The sequence below is a fragment of the Macaca thibetana genome, chromosome 3 (assembly GCF_024542745.1).
Source record: "Macaca thibetana thibetana isolate TM-01 chromosome 3, ASM2454274v1, whole genome shotgun sequence".
Lineage (NCBI taxonomy): Eukaryota > Metazoa > Chordata > Mammalia > Primates > Cercopithecidae > Macaca > Macaca thibetana.
In genome coordinates this window covers 49,397,228-49,413,262 of record NC_065580.1, presented here as the reverse complement: position 1 = coordinate 49,413,262, position 16,035 = coordinate 49,397,228, and the positions used below count along the sequence as shown (strand labels likewise).

Here is a 16,035-nt window from a genome sequence, read left to right as displayed (position 1 = left end):
TCTCTATAGCATACACATATTCTTTGAATATTGATAATGAAATCAGCTCCTCCATAATCAATCACACTTTGTGTCACATATTACAAAAATCAAATATTTAATTCTAACATCAGAATCCCTTTGTAGAACTTCAATATCCTTCATAACTTTTTTCTTTTGAACAATTATTACAACTGTCTTTGCTCTCAAATGTACGTTTAACTTTTTAAAAATATAAATATAACCTATTTGAAAATATACATCATCAGATTTTACCTTTCAAATAGCCTTTTGAAATATTTCTTACTTGTGAGTATAAGGTTGTTTCTTCCTGAAACGTTGGCAGTAGGGGCAATCTGGTTATGTCACATCTAGTGGATAACATGTTGCACTTCCTGTGTTAGGAGCTGGTACAGAGCTTCCCTGCCTCTTGATTGTTCACTCCCATCATTTCTTCTTCATGCAGACCTTTAATAAACAAAAAAATCATGGTTAAAATTCAAAGTCTGTCACCTTTTCTACCAAAAAATATAAAAATCAAAATGAAGGAGAGATGGACTTTAAAAATGCGTAGGTCAAAGTTTTAATACTATATGGCACCACTTCTATTTTGTGTCAATATGGTGCCCAGTAGCCTTCCAAAGGCAGGACACAGACAGTGCCTCAGTGCACCAAAGCCAAGGGCATGTAAAACAGCATCGTTACAAATTATTTTCAATTTTGATCTGTAGCCTCTAAAACAGTGGTTCTCATATGTTAGCTTTAACAGAATCACTGGAAGGTTTGTTAAAACAAAGATTGTCAAGCCCCAGACCTAAAATTTCGGATTCACTCAGCCTGGAGTGGAACCAGAAAATTCCCATTTCCAGCAAGTTCCCACTTGATTTGGATGCTGCTGCCCTGGGGACCTCACTTGTAGAATGATTCTAGCATTAAGATAGAGGGGAAAAGCAGTGAATTGAAACAGCAGGCTCTAAACTCAGCTTTGCCATTAGCTGTGTGATTTTGGAAATGGCATTTACTATTTCAGGTTTACTGTTTTATCCTTTTTTAGATGAAAGTTTGTCTAGCTGATCATTTATTCCTTTGTATGTCACCAAAAAATCTTTGAATATAAATCAATAACCACTAGAAAGCACAATGTACCTTTAATTAGGGTAATTCAAAGGTCTTACAGAAGACAGTTCTTGAATTCAAAATGTTCTGTACTTGAACTATACAAAAACCCAAAAGACGGACAAACAAGCAAACAAATAAAAACCTAGAATATTCTCTAATGGATATAGATGATTCTCAATTCAGTCATGTCTTTAACATACTTTTAAGTTAGTGCAGAGGCCTCCTCTTCAATGTTATCAGATTTCCCTACCTCAGGCTGCTCTTTGGCCTCATGCTATACCAACCAGTTATTTAGCCATCTATGTTGATTAAATGCTGGAGAGTTATAGAGCCCCTTGCCAGGCCACCCAAATGGTGGGCTGTTCCATAAATATGATTTTCTTGTTATGTATAATGGTGGCTCTTTACATCTCCATATTTCGGGGCCCTAGAAAACCTCTGAGGCCTGACACAGTGACTCACACCTGTAATTCTGGCACTTTGGGAGGCCAAAGCGAGAGGATTGCTTGAGCGCAGGAGTATGAGACTAGCCTGAGCAATATACGAAGACCCTGTTTCTGCAAAAAATAAAAGTAAAAATAAAAAGAAGCTGGGAATGGTGGCATACGCCTATAGTCCCAGCTACTAGGGAGGCTGAAGTAGGAATATCACATGAGTCCTGAAAGTTCAAAGCTGCAGTGAGCTGATTTTGTCACTGCACTCCAACCTGGATAACAGAGTGGGATACTGTCTTTAAACAAACAAACGAACAAACCTCTCAGTTATAGGGAATGGCCAGAGTTTGGAAACACAAAATTATTCCCTCCATAGTTGATCTGATTGGGTTCTACGTTGGTTAGATTTACTTAGGTCTGCCTAACCTCTCTTGAATTATATTATTTCATCTCTATTACAGCTGAGACAATCTGGCTAATTGATGAAAATAGACAAGAAAGATGATTGACTATTCAGAATTAATAAAGAGCAGGAGAATTTTCATGTTTTGAGGGAGGAAAAAAGTGTTAAGAAAATGGTTTTCTAATTTGTATTCCTGAAAGGCCCCGGGTTAATGAAAGGAGCTATTAAATTATTAATAGCTTTAAGGAAATCAGATAGCATATTTTTAAATTTTATTTACAATCTATTTTAAAATGAATAAGGCTGAAATGTTATTTGCTCTGCAGGTTCTCCTTTCCTATACCCCCTTTAACAATGACAGTCAACAAAAAGCATATGACTGATTCAAAACTCACATTAGTGGTTGTCTGATACATACAAATCTCCAGACTAACACATAAAATAATATTTTCACAATTGCTTCTAATAATCCATAGCATTCTTACTTTTAAATAGCATTTTATGCTATTTAAAAAGCATTTCAAATACATTTTCTTCTCTAAAATTGTATTTATTAGAATTTATAATGTATTTTGCTGTTTTAAATAAATTATGTACTACTAACAATTGTAATAAAAACTTACCTAGAAGATACATAGAGCCTTATGGTAACAGGGACTCAAATTTTAAAACAAATATTTGTAGAGAAGGATAAGATATTCAATATAGGGGGCCTTCAAGCATAAAATTATGTTTCATTAGGACAAATTAATGTTGCTAAATTGGAATGGGAATACAAATTCATGAAGATAAAATAAATGATATAAAATGTCCAACTCAAAGTAATAATTCATTCATATGTTTTTAAATAAATGATGTTATCTATTATCATGGTATTTATACTCAAGTTCTGTCGTTATTTAAACATATCATAATTTCAACTATCTATACTTGCTTAAGAATAAAAAATAGATGTAACTTTAAAATACGCAAGGAGTAGTACGGTTCTAACAAGTGTTTTGGGATAACAATAATACCTGGATGCCTGAGTTACATTATTGAACAAAGTATAAAATTGACAACTCAAAGAATAATAGTAGTAATAATTTAAATAATGAAAACTTAGTAGCCTAGTGTAAAAAGCATATCTGACATATCTTGCATTGAAACCTTTGTATAATGAAATAAGCATTATTATGACATATTTATAGATGAGGAAACTGACCATTCAGGTAACATGGACAAGTAGCTTCCTCAAAGTTACAATAAGGTGAAAAGCACAGCCTGGACAACACTGTGATTCCAGTGTTTGCTCTTTCTACCAAACTTCCAACTAAATGTAAAAGGTAATGAAACATTGACAACAATATGTACCAATTTTCATCTTCACTGAGACAAAAAATCTTGTAAAACACTTTGTGTTTGGGTCTCCTAAAAACAACCCCAGTTTATAATTATTTAACAATTACTATATTGTAATGTTATATGTTTCCTTCCCAGAACCCTAATATCTTTTCATTTGAACTATTTCTCTGTAATTAGTATAGGTCACTTCTCCAGCTTTTGTTAAAATATTATTAGTGAAGCACCAGTGGATTTAAGATCATCAAATCCAATGAAGTTAAATTGCTTCTTGTGACTGATAATTCTCAGTAGCAAATTATCTCTGAATTCATCAGGAATATTAACACTTATAATCATCTTTATTTAAAAAGTCTAAATTAACTGAGTCAAAAAGTGATAAAAAGTTTTGACTAAATTGTTGCCATTAGCTCTAATAAGAGAATGAATGCCTGAACCATCAAGAATATTTGTTACATCGCAACTACCTTGCTCTCACATTTCCCTCTCTTAAAGAGTGTCAGCAGCAGCCTTCATTTGGGAATCTCAAGCTCAAATCAACACTGGCGTCCAATAAACCTTGTCAATCACTTTGACTTGAAAAGAAAATCTTGAGCATTGCAAGTGCCCACAACCATCTAACGTTTTGCCCTCAAATGTCTGTTAGGAAATATTACCAACTGTTAATCCAGCATTTGTTGTGGAAAGAAGTACTATTGTAATTGACTTCCATTACATGAACTCACTGATTTAATGTAATCTAAGACATCTGTTTCAATACCTCAACAATATGCCCCTTCTGAGTACCTAAAAATGGCTTTGGGTCATGGGATTGTTACAATTTGGCCCTTAAGGGGCAAACAGTTCTTCAATTCACTTTCAGCCATTTCCAGTATTTATAAATGGCACTAGGAGTATTTATAAACGGCACTCTCTGATAATTGGAAAATGTCTCAAGAAACTTTATTCTACATCACTATCCCCAAAAGACATGCTTATAACTTGCCATATATTTACTGGTCAGAGGATAGAATCGTAAGCACATCATTATTAATTTTCCTCAGTACTAAGTAATTTTATCTTTTACAGTCAACCTTGATTCAGACCTGGAGAAGAGCATCACAATGAGGCTTAAGTATAATTGTATGCCATCTACACTAAATATCACAGACATTTAGTGATGGAAGCCTGTGTTTTAAAAACTCATTTTTCATTTGGCTCTGTTGTAAATACAGAATACTTTACTGGTTGTGGAAACTGAAGAACATATGAAAAAGTTTCACATCTGTTATTAAGCCAGTTACATGTTATCCCTAAATGGCAAACATGGACAATGATGATAGCAGATAAAAAAGAAATAAGAAAGGAAGTAAAAATACTTAGATGAAAGATTGCCCTTTTTGTGTGAACCTGATGACAGACACGGATCGCAGAATTGAGTAAGAAGGATAGTATTTTCAGAATGAGTAGAGGAGACCTTTTCCTAATTACTAATCATAGTGATGTTCATGACATTTCTAAACCTTAAAGGAGCAGAAATTCTTAATAGACTGAATCACATCTTTCCATAATTATGCAGTCAGAGGGTGCCAAAATAAAGGCCTTCTTTAAAGTTCAGAATGGAGTAAAATTCACTTTCTAAATATTATATATTAATATTTAATATATTAGATACTAATATTAGATAACTCTATTTGAATATCAAAATACTGATTTCAATTCATCAGAATAAAGGAATTTCTTAAACACAATTTACTTGCTAAAATGTGTTTATAGGAGAGAGGTTCATATGCTATTATAAGATACAATTCATCTAAGGCTCATTGCATTGCTAGTGAAGTCAATTACTTTTTTCTTGGTTACACATTATTTGGCAGGAAGTCTATTGTTGCTGAAACATTTAGGTTTTACAAGCAGGCTTATTTTATAGGAAGCAATGGTAGTATTTTTTTTAAAGAGAAGCAATATAATACATTTTAGGGCCTCTGATGGTGAAGATTTATTGTACACAATGGTGCCAAAAACAGATAGCATAGGCTCGCAATATACAAACATGTCCATGGTCATGACACAGTGGTCTAGTATCGACATGCAAAATGTCTCCTAGTTCAGCCCAGAAACTCCAGTGGAGACTGGCAGCTCAGTCTTATAATAATGTATCCAAATATGAGGCAGAGTTCTAAAATATGCATCTACATGTGCAAATAAAACTCTCATATATTTGTTAACATATGAATTTTCCATAGAAATTGCCTAATATATTAAGGTTTAATGTGTAAAGAAAAATTTATTTTCAAAATTATTTTAATTCTCAGACTTTTATTAAACCAACTAGGTTACATGTATAAAATGCTAAATAGCATTTAATAATTATCCTAGTATTGATGTTATCTAAATTAATTCTGATTAGCCTATTGAAACAATGAAACATTAGTTAGTACTTCACCTCTACTGTCCACAATAATTTAGTCAAAGGGCAAAATATGATGTTTCCAGACAGAAATATCAATGCTTGCAGTAAGCATGTATTTGAGAATAATAAAGAGTAATTTTAAGTATTTTTGTAAGTAATTTGCTTGTCTTATTGTAGAGTAAAACAACTTTAGTCGTAGTCTGACATGTCATAACACAGAAGACTGTTTCTTATTGCCTTTGTTTAGAAAAATGAATGTAATTGTATGTGATTTGAATAAAGTTTTTAGCTTAGAAAAGTATGACAATTGCATTCCACTATATTAAAATGTTATAAGAGCATGAAAACATTAAGTTATGCATTTGAACATAACTGATATTATAAAATTACTTGTCATACTAATGATCCAATTAATCAAAGAAAATGTGAAAATATGGAAGGATGATTACCTCATGAGTCTTTAACAAATATACTCAGTAGTGTAGGATCCTTTGAAAACAGGAATATGTGATTAAGAATACCTTACTTTATTTGGTGTCATTGGGGTATGCTACTTTTATATATAGGATACATAGTTAGACTGAAAAACAATGAAGGTCAGGTGATGTAATAGGTTTTATGATTTTCAAAGATGAAAAACAAATGCTAATATGATTTACCTTAAAGATGTTATTTTTTAATATCTAGTTTTCTTCTCCAATATGCTGATATTTAGTCTTTTGTTAAATATCTACACAGACACACATACCTATTATGGTTATTCTCATTGGCACTATTTTCCTTATTCCAATAAAGGAGCATAGGTAATTCAGTATCACATTACATCATAGTTGGTTACTCATATGGTTTTACATGCAGGGCACTTGCCTGCCTCACAGCATGTCATGTTTATTTAATTTGATAGGACAAATCTTTTAAATCTTTGTCAGTGTTACACATGGTTGGGAAAGTATTGTATAGCATTATTTCTAGACAAAATATATAAAAGAAAATTATACATTTTGGAAGGATTTTTAAAATGAGGTAATGCCTATAAATTCTTTAGCACTTTATCAGGAATGCAGAAAATGGTTAATAGATTCTAAGTTTAAAAATTTAATATATGAGTCACCAACTATTTTTATAGTTCTGTATTAACCAAATTGAAACTGATAGTTTAAAGGAGATTAAGACTTTTAAAAAAGCTTTTAAAGTCAGAGAAAATGTAATAAGAAATATTTGACATAATAAACTGCTGGGAAAAATTTTATGAGAAATTGTAGAAGAAGAGATATTGACAAAATATTTAGAAGCAACTAAGAAAGATTATTAACATAGGGAAAACAATACAAATTGTTCTCTTACGATTATGTGAAAAAAAAACCCTATAAAATGCTAATAAGGGATCATTCTAAAAGCAAAAAAAGACAATAGAAAAGAGGCAAATTATTTGGAATTAAAAATTATTTTAGGGCAAAAGAAGCTTATGAAGGCCTATAAAACAGCCAGAAGAAGGCTTTTGATAATAAAATTGAGTCACAGTGATAGTGAAAAAGTGAATGAGGAATCAGATTTCAAATAGAACCAAATAAACCAAATAGAATATATATATATACACACACACGGTATACATATGTATATATATGGTAGTAGGAATTTATTATATAGGTTTACTCAGAATGTTTAACATAAGTGAAGAAAGTATGAGTGAATTCAAAGATAGATGTGATTAACTGATCCAGAATGCAGCCCAGTAATTGAACACATAAAAGCATTAAAATTCATGGAAAGAAAAGTTTAAACATAGATGTGATTGGAGATTTAGAAAGACTTTTTTATATATTAAATTTAATATAATTCTGGTTAATGTGCAAATTGGTTACTTGGAGGGAACTTGACATATTATAAAATTTCACATTTGCATCACTGGTTTCCAGCAATTCAACTCCTAGGTATATAACTGTATTAGTCTGTTATCAGATGGCTGATAAAGGTATCCTTGAGATTGGGCAATTTACAAAAGAAAGAGGTTTAATTGGACTTATAGTCCATGTGGCTAGGGAAGCCTCACAATCGTGGCAGAAAGCAAGGAGGAGCAAGTCACATCTTACATGGATGACAGCAGGCAAAGAGAGAGAGTTTGTGCAGGGGAACTCCTCTTCTTAAAACCATCAGATCTTGAGAGACTTATTCACTATCACAAGAACAGCATGGGAAAGACCTGCTCTCATAATACAATTACCTCCCATTGGGTCCCTCATACAACACGTGGGAATTCAAGATGAGATTTGGATGGGGACACAGCCAAACCATATCATTCTACCCCGGCCCCTCCAACATCTCCTGTCCTCATATTTCAAAACCAATCATGTTTTCCCAACAGTCTCCCAAAGACTTAACTCATTTCAACATTAACTCAAAGTCCACAGTGCAAAACCTCATCCAAGACAAGGAAATCTCTTCCACCTATGAGCCCATAAAATCAAAAGCAAGTTAGTTACTTCCTAGATACAGTTGGGGTACAAGCTTTGGGTAAATACAGCCAATCCAACTGGGAGATATTGCCCAACATAAAGGGGCTACAGACCTCATGCAAGTCTAAAATCCAGTGGGACAGTTAAATCTTAAAACCCCAAAATAATCTCCTTTGATTCTATGACTCACATCCAGGTCAGGCTCATGCAAGAGGTAGGTTCCCATGGTCGTGGGCAGCTCTGCCCTTGTGGCTTTGCAGGGTACAGCCTCCCTCCCAGCTGCTTTCACAGGCTGGCATAGAGTATCTGCAGCTTTTCCAGGTGCACAGTGCAAGCTGTCAGTGAATCTACCATTCTGGGGTCTGGAGGATTGTGGCCCTCTTCTCACAGCTCCATTAGGCAGTGCCCCAGTAGGGACTCTGCATGGGGCCTCTGATCCCGTATTTTCCTTCCTCACTGCCCTAGCAGAGGTTTTCCATGAAAGCCTCTGCAGCAAACTTCTGCCTGGACATCCAGGAGTTTTCACATATCTTCTGAAATCTAGGTGGAGGTTCCCAAACCCCAGTTCTTGACTTCTGTGCACTCACAGGCTCAACACCACGTGCAAGCTGCCAAGTCTTGGGGCTTGCACCTTCTGAAGCCACGGTCTTAGCTCTACATTGGCCCCTTTCACCTGTGGCTGGAGCTCATGGGATGCAGGGCACCAAGTCCCTAGCCTGCACACAGCATGAGGACCCCGGGCCTGGCCCAGGAAATCACATTTTTCTCCTAGGCCCTTAGGCCTGTGAGGAGAGGGGCTGCCATGGACATCTCAGACATGCCCTGGAGACATTTTCCACATCATCTTTTGGATTAACATTCGACTCCTCATTACGTACGTAATTTTCTGCAGCCAGCTTGAATTTATCCTCAGAAAATGGGAATTTCTTTTCTATTGCATTGTCAGGCTGCAAATTTTCCAAACTTTTATGTTCTGCTTCCCTTATAAAACGGAATGTCTTTAACAGCACCCAACTCACTTCTTGAATGCTTTACTGCTTAGAAATTTCCTCTGCCAGATATCCTAAATCATCTCTCTCAAGTTCAAAGTTCCAAAAATTTCTAGGGCAGGGCAAAATGCTACCAGTCTCTTTGCTAAAACATAACAAGAGTTACATTTGCTCAAGGTCCGAATAAGTTCCTCATTTCCATCTGAGAGCCCCTCAGCCTGGACCTTATTATCCATATCACTATCAACATTTTGGGCAAAGCCATTCAACAAGTATCTAGGAAGTTCTAAACTTTTCTACATTTTTATGTCTTCTTCTGAGCCCTCCAAACTGTTCCAATCTCTGCCTGTTACCCAGTGACAAAGTTGCTTCCACATATTTTGGTATTTATTCAGCAATGTCTCACTTTACTGATACCAATTTACTGTATTAATTTATTTTCCCTTTCCTGATAAAGGCATTCCAGAGACTAGACAATTGACAAAAGAAAGAGATTTAATTGGACTTACAGTTCCCCATGGCTGAGAATGCCTTACAATCACGGAGGAAGGCAAGGAGAAGCAAGTCACATCTTACATGGATGGCAGCAAGCAAAGAGAAAGAGCTTGTGCGGGGTAACTCCTCTGTTTAAAACCATCAGATCTCATGTGACTTATTCACTGTCATGAGAACAGCACAGGAAAGACTTGCCCCTATGATACAATTATCTCCCACAGAGTCCCTCCCATAACATGTGGGAATTTAAGATGAGATTTGGATGGGGACACAGCCAAGTCATATCAGTAACCTAGGGGAAACCTTTCACATATGCTAGAGGACATACAGGAGTATATTCATTGAACAAGTAAGAGAAAAATCAACCCAAACTTTATCACTATTATAAATAATAAATTGTAATATTTAGAAGCAATGGATTATTATATAGCAGTGAAAATAAATGACTACAGCTACATTTGATGTGAAGAATAAATTTCCAAAGGATGTTAGGCAAAAAGCAAAATCTAAGAATATATACACAGTATTAATTCATTTATACAAATTAAGTATAGGCAATATTAAATAGTATATTGTTTAGATATACATAGTTATATAACAAGTCTATAAGAAAAAAGGAAATTGTTATGAAATTTCAGACAGTAGTTATGTTTGGGAAGAAAGAAGATGTAACGAGATTGCAGAAGGAGGAAAAATACACTGACTTGGGTGTTGATATCTAAGAAAAATTAGAGTTCTATTTCTTAATTCACAGGGCAACAACAGTGTTCACGTTAGCATTTTTATTTAAGAATAACATAGAGTCTTCATATGTGTTTTTTGCATGACATGTTTCACCATTAAAAAGTTTGAAAGTGAAATTATGTGTGCAAACAATGAAACATTTTTGAAAATGGCTTACTTATTTTGTTTGATAATACAAAAGCTATGTAAAATATAGACCCATATTTTAAAATAAAACATGAACTGTGATCATCAAATAAGATATTTGTTATGGACTGAATTGCCTTCCCTTAAAATTCATATGTAAAAGCCTAACCCTTAACGTGACTATGTTCAGAAACAGGGACTTTAATTAAGGTCAACAATGTCAAAATTGTGGGGCACTAATGCAATAGTACTGTTTTCCTTATAAGAAAAGGAAGAAACATCAGAGAGTGTGCTCAATCTCCCCCACACCCGCATAAAGAGAAAAAGGCCATGCGAGGACTCAATGAGAAGGCAATCCAGGAAGAGAAGCCTCGCCAGAAACCAACCCTGATGGCACCTTGATCTAGGACTTCTGATCTCCAGAACTGTAAGAAAATTAATATCTGGTTTTTAAGGCACCAGTCTGTAATATTTTGTTATTTAACCCCTAGGAGACTAATAACAACATTATATATAAAATCTGTTTGAAAAGCGTAACTTGTTTTATAAATGATATTGCCATTATTACTGGAATTGCTAATACTGGAAGTATTATTAATAGCCCTCAATTCACCACCTGATTTCAAGAGCAAAATAAACACATAGTGTGCACTATCTCTGTGCTATTAATGCTGATTAAAATAGCTACACCATCTACAGATCATAAAATTCTGTCCTAATACCTTTAAAATAGAATAAATCTGAGCTAATACATTGAGAAAGAGGAAGAGAAAAACACAGGATATGCTTACTAACTGTGACAAATAAAGCATTATTTAATGACCTTGGTCACTTTTTCTTTATTCTTACTTTCAATTACTTACATACCTTTAAAGTCTACCCAGTACTACTCATCTCTTGTTTTGCTACCCTAAATCTTTTTTAAAAATAATATTTCCTTATAAATCGCAACTTAGAACAAATTATCCTGTCCTTCAAAAATCTTATTTCAGAATTCCCTCTCTTGACCATAATGATTAACTAAAACTGAACTAGCCTCATAAAGAGCTAGAAAACTGAACAAAATAAATGAAAAATAAACTCTGCCCAGAAATATTCACCCATAAACATAATCAACTATATCAAGGAAGTGTCACCGGAGGGTCCTGGCTCCCAGAGCTCCCAAGATGGTGGTGGGCCACTTCCAAAATGGCAGCGGGCCACTTCCAAGATGGTGGCAAGCCTCATGTTCCCTGACCTGGGGTTCTTGGCCTCACAGATTCCAAGGAATGGAATCTTGGGCCACACGGTGAGTGTTATATAGCTCTATTAGAAGCTGTGGGTCACAGAAGAGAACCGTGGAACCCAGTGACTAGTGTTCTAGTATTCAGCTTGATTAGGATGAACCCTGGCACTTAGCCATGCAGGAACAATGGCAGGCCTTTAGCCCAATCGGGAGTGGCAATGGGCACCTCCCTGGATCAGGAGCACAGCGGACACTCTGCGGTATCTGGAGAGATGGAAGTCAGTAGCGGGTCTGCGACAAGGCAAACAGCAGTGTTGGACGGCAAGAGAAAGCTCAGCTCCAGTGGTAACAAAACACGACCAGAAGAGTGCAGTTGCAAGATTTAATAGAGTGAAACAGAGTGAAAACAGAGCTCCCATATAAGAGGAGGGGACCCAAAGGGGGTTGCCATTGCCCGCTCCAATCCCTGGGTTTATATCCTGATCTTTATCCCTCCACTGTGCTCTCAGGCAATAGATGATTGGCTATTTCTTCACCTCCTGTTTTTGTCTAATTAGCATTTTAGTGAGCTCTCTGATTGGTCGGGTGTGGGCTAAGTTGCAAGCCCCAAGTTTAAAAGTGGATGCAGTCACCTTCCCAGCTAGGCTTAGGGATTCTTAGTTGGCCTAGGAAATCCAGCTAGTCCTGTCTCTCAGAAAGTGCAGAAGAAATAATAGAGAAAGTCTTTTCAACAAGTGGTGATGGAATAACTGACATTCACGTCCAAAAATTTGAATCTTAACACAAACCTTACACACTTCACAAAAATTAACTCAAAACAGATCACAGGTCTGAATGTAAAACAGAAAACTATGAAACTTATAGAAGATAACACAGGACAAAGTCTAGATGACCAAGGGTTTAGATACAACCAAAGGCATAATACATGAAAAACAGAATTAATAAGCTGGACTTTACTAAAATTAAACATTTCTGTTCTAATAAAGACAATGTAAAGGGAGTTTCTAAAAAGTCACAAAATAGAATAAAATATTTGTAAGAGTCATGTCAGTAAAGGATTGTTATGCAAAATGTACAAAAAGTTGTTAAAACTCAACAATAAGAAAACAAACAACCTGATTTAAAAAATGGCCCAAGGGCTTGAACAGATATCTCATCAAATAAGCATATAAAAAGCTTATGAGAACATGCTCCCCATTATATGTTATCATGGAAATGTAAATTAAAATGACATGAGGTACCACTACTTGCCTATTAGAATGGCCAAAATCCAGAGCACTGACACCATCAAACGCTGGGGAGGATGTGAAACCAACAGAATCTGATGAAAATTTGAAATGGTATAGCCACTTTGAGAGAAGGTTGGCAGTCTCTAGCAAAACTAAACGTATCTTATGATTCAGCAATCATACTTGGTAATTACTCAAAGGAGTTGAAAATACATATCCAGACAAAAAACTACACACAGATGTTTACAGCAACTGTGTTTATAATTGCTAAAATGTAGAAGCAAACATGTCCTTCAATAGGGAAATAGATAGATAAACTAGGTAAATCTAAACAATGGAATATGACTCACACTAAATGGAAATGAACTATCAAGCCATAAAACAATATGCAGGAAACTTAAATGCATATTACTAAGAGAAACAAACCAATGCTATATAGCATATGATTCTAACTATATGACACTCTGGAAAAGGCAAAAAAAAATGAAGACAATAAAAAGACCAGTGTTTACCAGGGGTTAGAAGGGAGGGAGGGTAAACAGGCAGAGCACAGAGGATTTTTAGGGTAGTGAAACTATTCTGCATGATACTTTAATGGTGGATGCATGCCATGATACATTTTACAAAACCTACAGTACATACAACACCAAGAGTGAGCCACAGACTTTGAACTTGAGATGATAATGATGTGTTCATTGTAGGTTCCTCAATTGTAGCAAATGGTCCACTGTAGTGGGAGATAATGCAAACAGGGGCAGGGTCGAGGAGAGGCTATGCATGTGGGAGGGCAGGGAGTATATGGAGAATCTCTGTACTCTCTGCTGCATTTTTCTGTGAACCTAAAACTGCTCTAGAAAATAAAGTATATATTAAAAAAAAAAAAAAATAGACAAGAGACGGCACAGGACTTTGAGTCCTGAGAGCAAAAAACAAATAAAGTAAACCCTACAATTGTCCAATTTTTTGATTGAATAATTTTTTCTTTTTTCCTTTTTTTTTTTTTTTTTTTTTTTTTGAGACAGAGTCTTGTTCTTGTCACCCAAGCTGGAATAGTGGTGCAATCTCAGTTCCCTTCAATCTCCACCTCCTGGGTTCAAGCAATTCTCCTGCCTCAGCCTCTCAAGTAGCTGTGACTACAGGCACCCACCACCATGCCCAGCTGTTTTTTTGTATTTTCAGTAGAGACGGGGTTTCACCATGTTGGCCAGACTGGTCTCGAACTCCTGACTTCAGGTGATTCACCTGCCTCAGCCTCCCAAAGTGCTGAGATTGCAGGAGTGAGTCACCGCGCATGGCCTGAATGATTTTTTCAAAGCACAGACAGGAAGGGAATTCACACAACCGTGATGGTCTTGCTAAATTGAAGGAATGAAGACTAGAGTTTAGATAAACTCAAGCAGATAGAATATACGGCAAAATATTTGTCAGAAGGTACATTCACAGTGGAAGAATGACTAAATCTGCATAGATATTCCCTTGACTTGTGGCCAATATTTGGAAATGTACATATGAAGGCTAGACTCTGTGCTCAGAAAAAGAAACTATCAAGAAAACAATTACCAAGAATCTCTAGCAACATTTCCTAGAGCTTCCAAAGTATTGAAAAATGTTAGAGACCTGACAAAACAGATTGGAGAAACCTTGTTAAATACCTGGGACATTTAGTAGAGAGTCCAAAAATTCCTTTCTTCTAAGAAGAGAACTAATCTTCCTTAGGGGAAAGCTATTTTAGAGTTGTCCCATTAGTGCAAATATGCATGCACACACACACACACACACACCAGACACTCACACACACATCATCATCATCATCATCATCATCATCGCTCTAATACAAAAGTAAATTAATACTTGCCAGGAAAACCAACATTCCACATCCTTTAAAAGAAGATAATGAAATCAAAACATTAAATATTGCAGTATAAACAATGTCCAGCAACCAATATCACATGCAAGTGCTATGAACTGAAAGTCTATGTGCCCTCCCCCACTTTATATGTTGAAACCCTAATCCTCAATGGGATGATATTAGTAGGTAGAGCATTTGCAAGGTAATTGAATCATAAAGGTGGAGCTCTCATGATGAGATTAGTGCCTTTCTAAGAAGAGACATAAGAGAGCTTGTCTTTTCTCTGTCTCTCTGTATGTGTGTGTATGTGGCATGCATGTCTTTTTCTCACTATGGACATGTGATGAAACAGCAAGAAAGTGCCCACATGAGAAAACCAGAAAGAAAGGCCACAGGAGAACATGACCATGCTGACACCCTGATGTACTTTCCAGCCTCCAGAACTGTGAGAAATAAATGTTTAAGCCATCTAGTCTATGGTGTTTTGTTTTAACAGCCCGAACTGACTAAAACAGAAGTGCAAGAAAGCAGAAATCTTGATCTAAAATTAGAAGGAAAAAGACAAATAGAAAAAAAGAAAAGAAAGAGACACTCATAGCTAACTACCATGAACATATTTAAGATATTAAAGAAAAACATTAGCATAATGAATGGAAATGTGGGAACTATAAAATATTAGAATTTCAACAACTGAAAAAATACATATCTGAGAAGAAAAACTTATTGGACAGGCCTGGAAACAGATAGGAAACTAACAGAACAAAAGATCAGTGAGCTTAATGCCAGAAAAATAGAAACTACCCAAACTGAAACAAAAAGATGTTTTTAACCCTAAAAACAATAAGCAGAGCTTTAATATTCTTTATAATTATATCAAATAGTCCAATATACATGTGACTTCACCTACCTAAAAGAATGAGAATAAAAAATTATTTGAAGAAATAATGACCAAAAACTTTCCAAATATGATGAAAACTCTGAACTCAGAAATCCATGAAGATCAGTGTACCCTAAACAAGTAAAAAACATGCATACCACTAAGGCACACCATAATCAAAGTCCTGAAAGTCAATGATGAATGCATCATTATCTATTTATGCCCTTAGCCCATTTTCTGATGGGATTGTTTTTTTTCTTGATAATTTGTTTGAGTTCCTTGCAGATCCTTGATTTTAGTCCTTTATCAAATGTATAGATTGTGAAGATTTTCTCCCACTCTGTGGGCTGTTTACTCTACTGACTGTTCCTTTTGCTGTG

At 35.4% G+C, this 16,035-nt stretch overlaps 1 long non-coding RNA gene across 4 annotated transcripts in view; it reads right to left on the bottom strand.

The window, feature by feature from the left end:
- LOC126951217 (uncharacterized) overlaps positions 1-11,689 on the bottom strand; it is a 97,231-nt gene extending 85,542 nt beyond the window's left edge. For 2 of the 4 annotated variants that reach the window (XR_007724393.1, XR_007724396.1), the window contains exons 1-2: positions 11,576-11,683; positions 287-447 (exon numbers count right to left, since the gene is read on the bottom strand). This is a non-coding gene — a long non-coding RNA (uncharacterized LOC126951217). Of the gene's footprint in view, positions 1-255; positions 448-11,575 lie in introns of all 4 variants that reach the window. The other 2 variants (XR_007724395.1, XR_007724394.1) reach the window with 2 other exon arrangements.
- Positions 11,690-16,035: the final 4,346 nt, after the last annotated feature.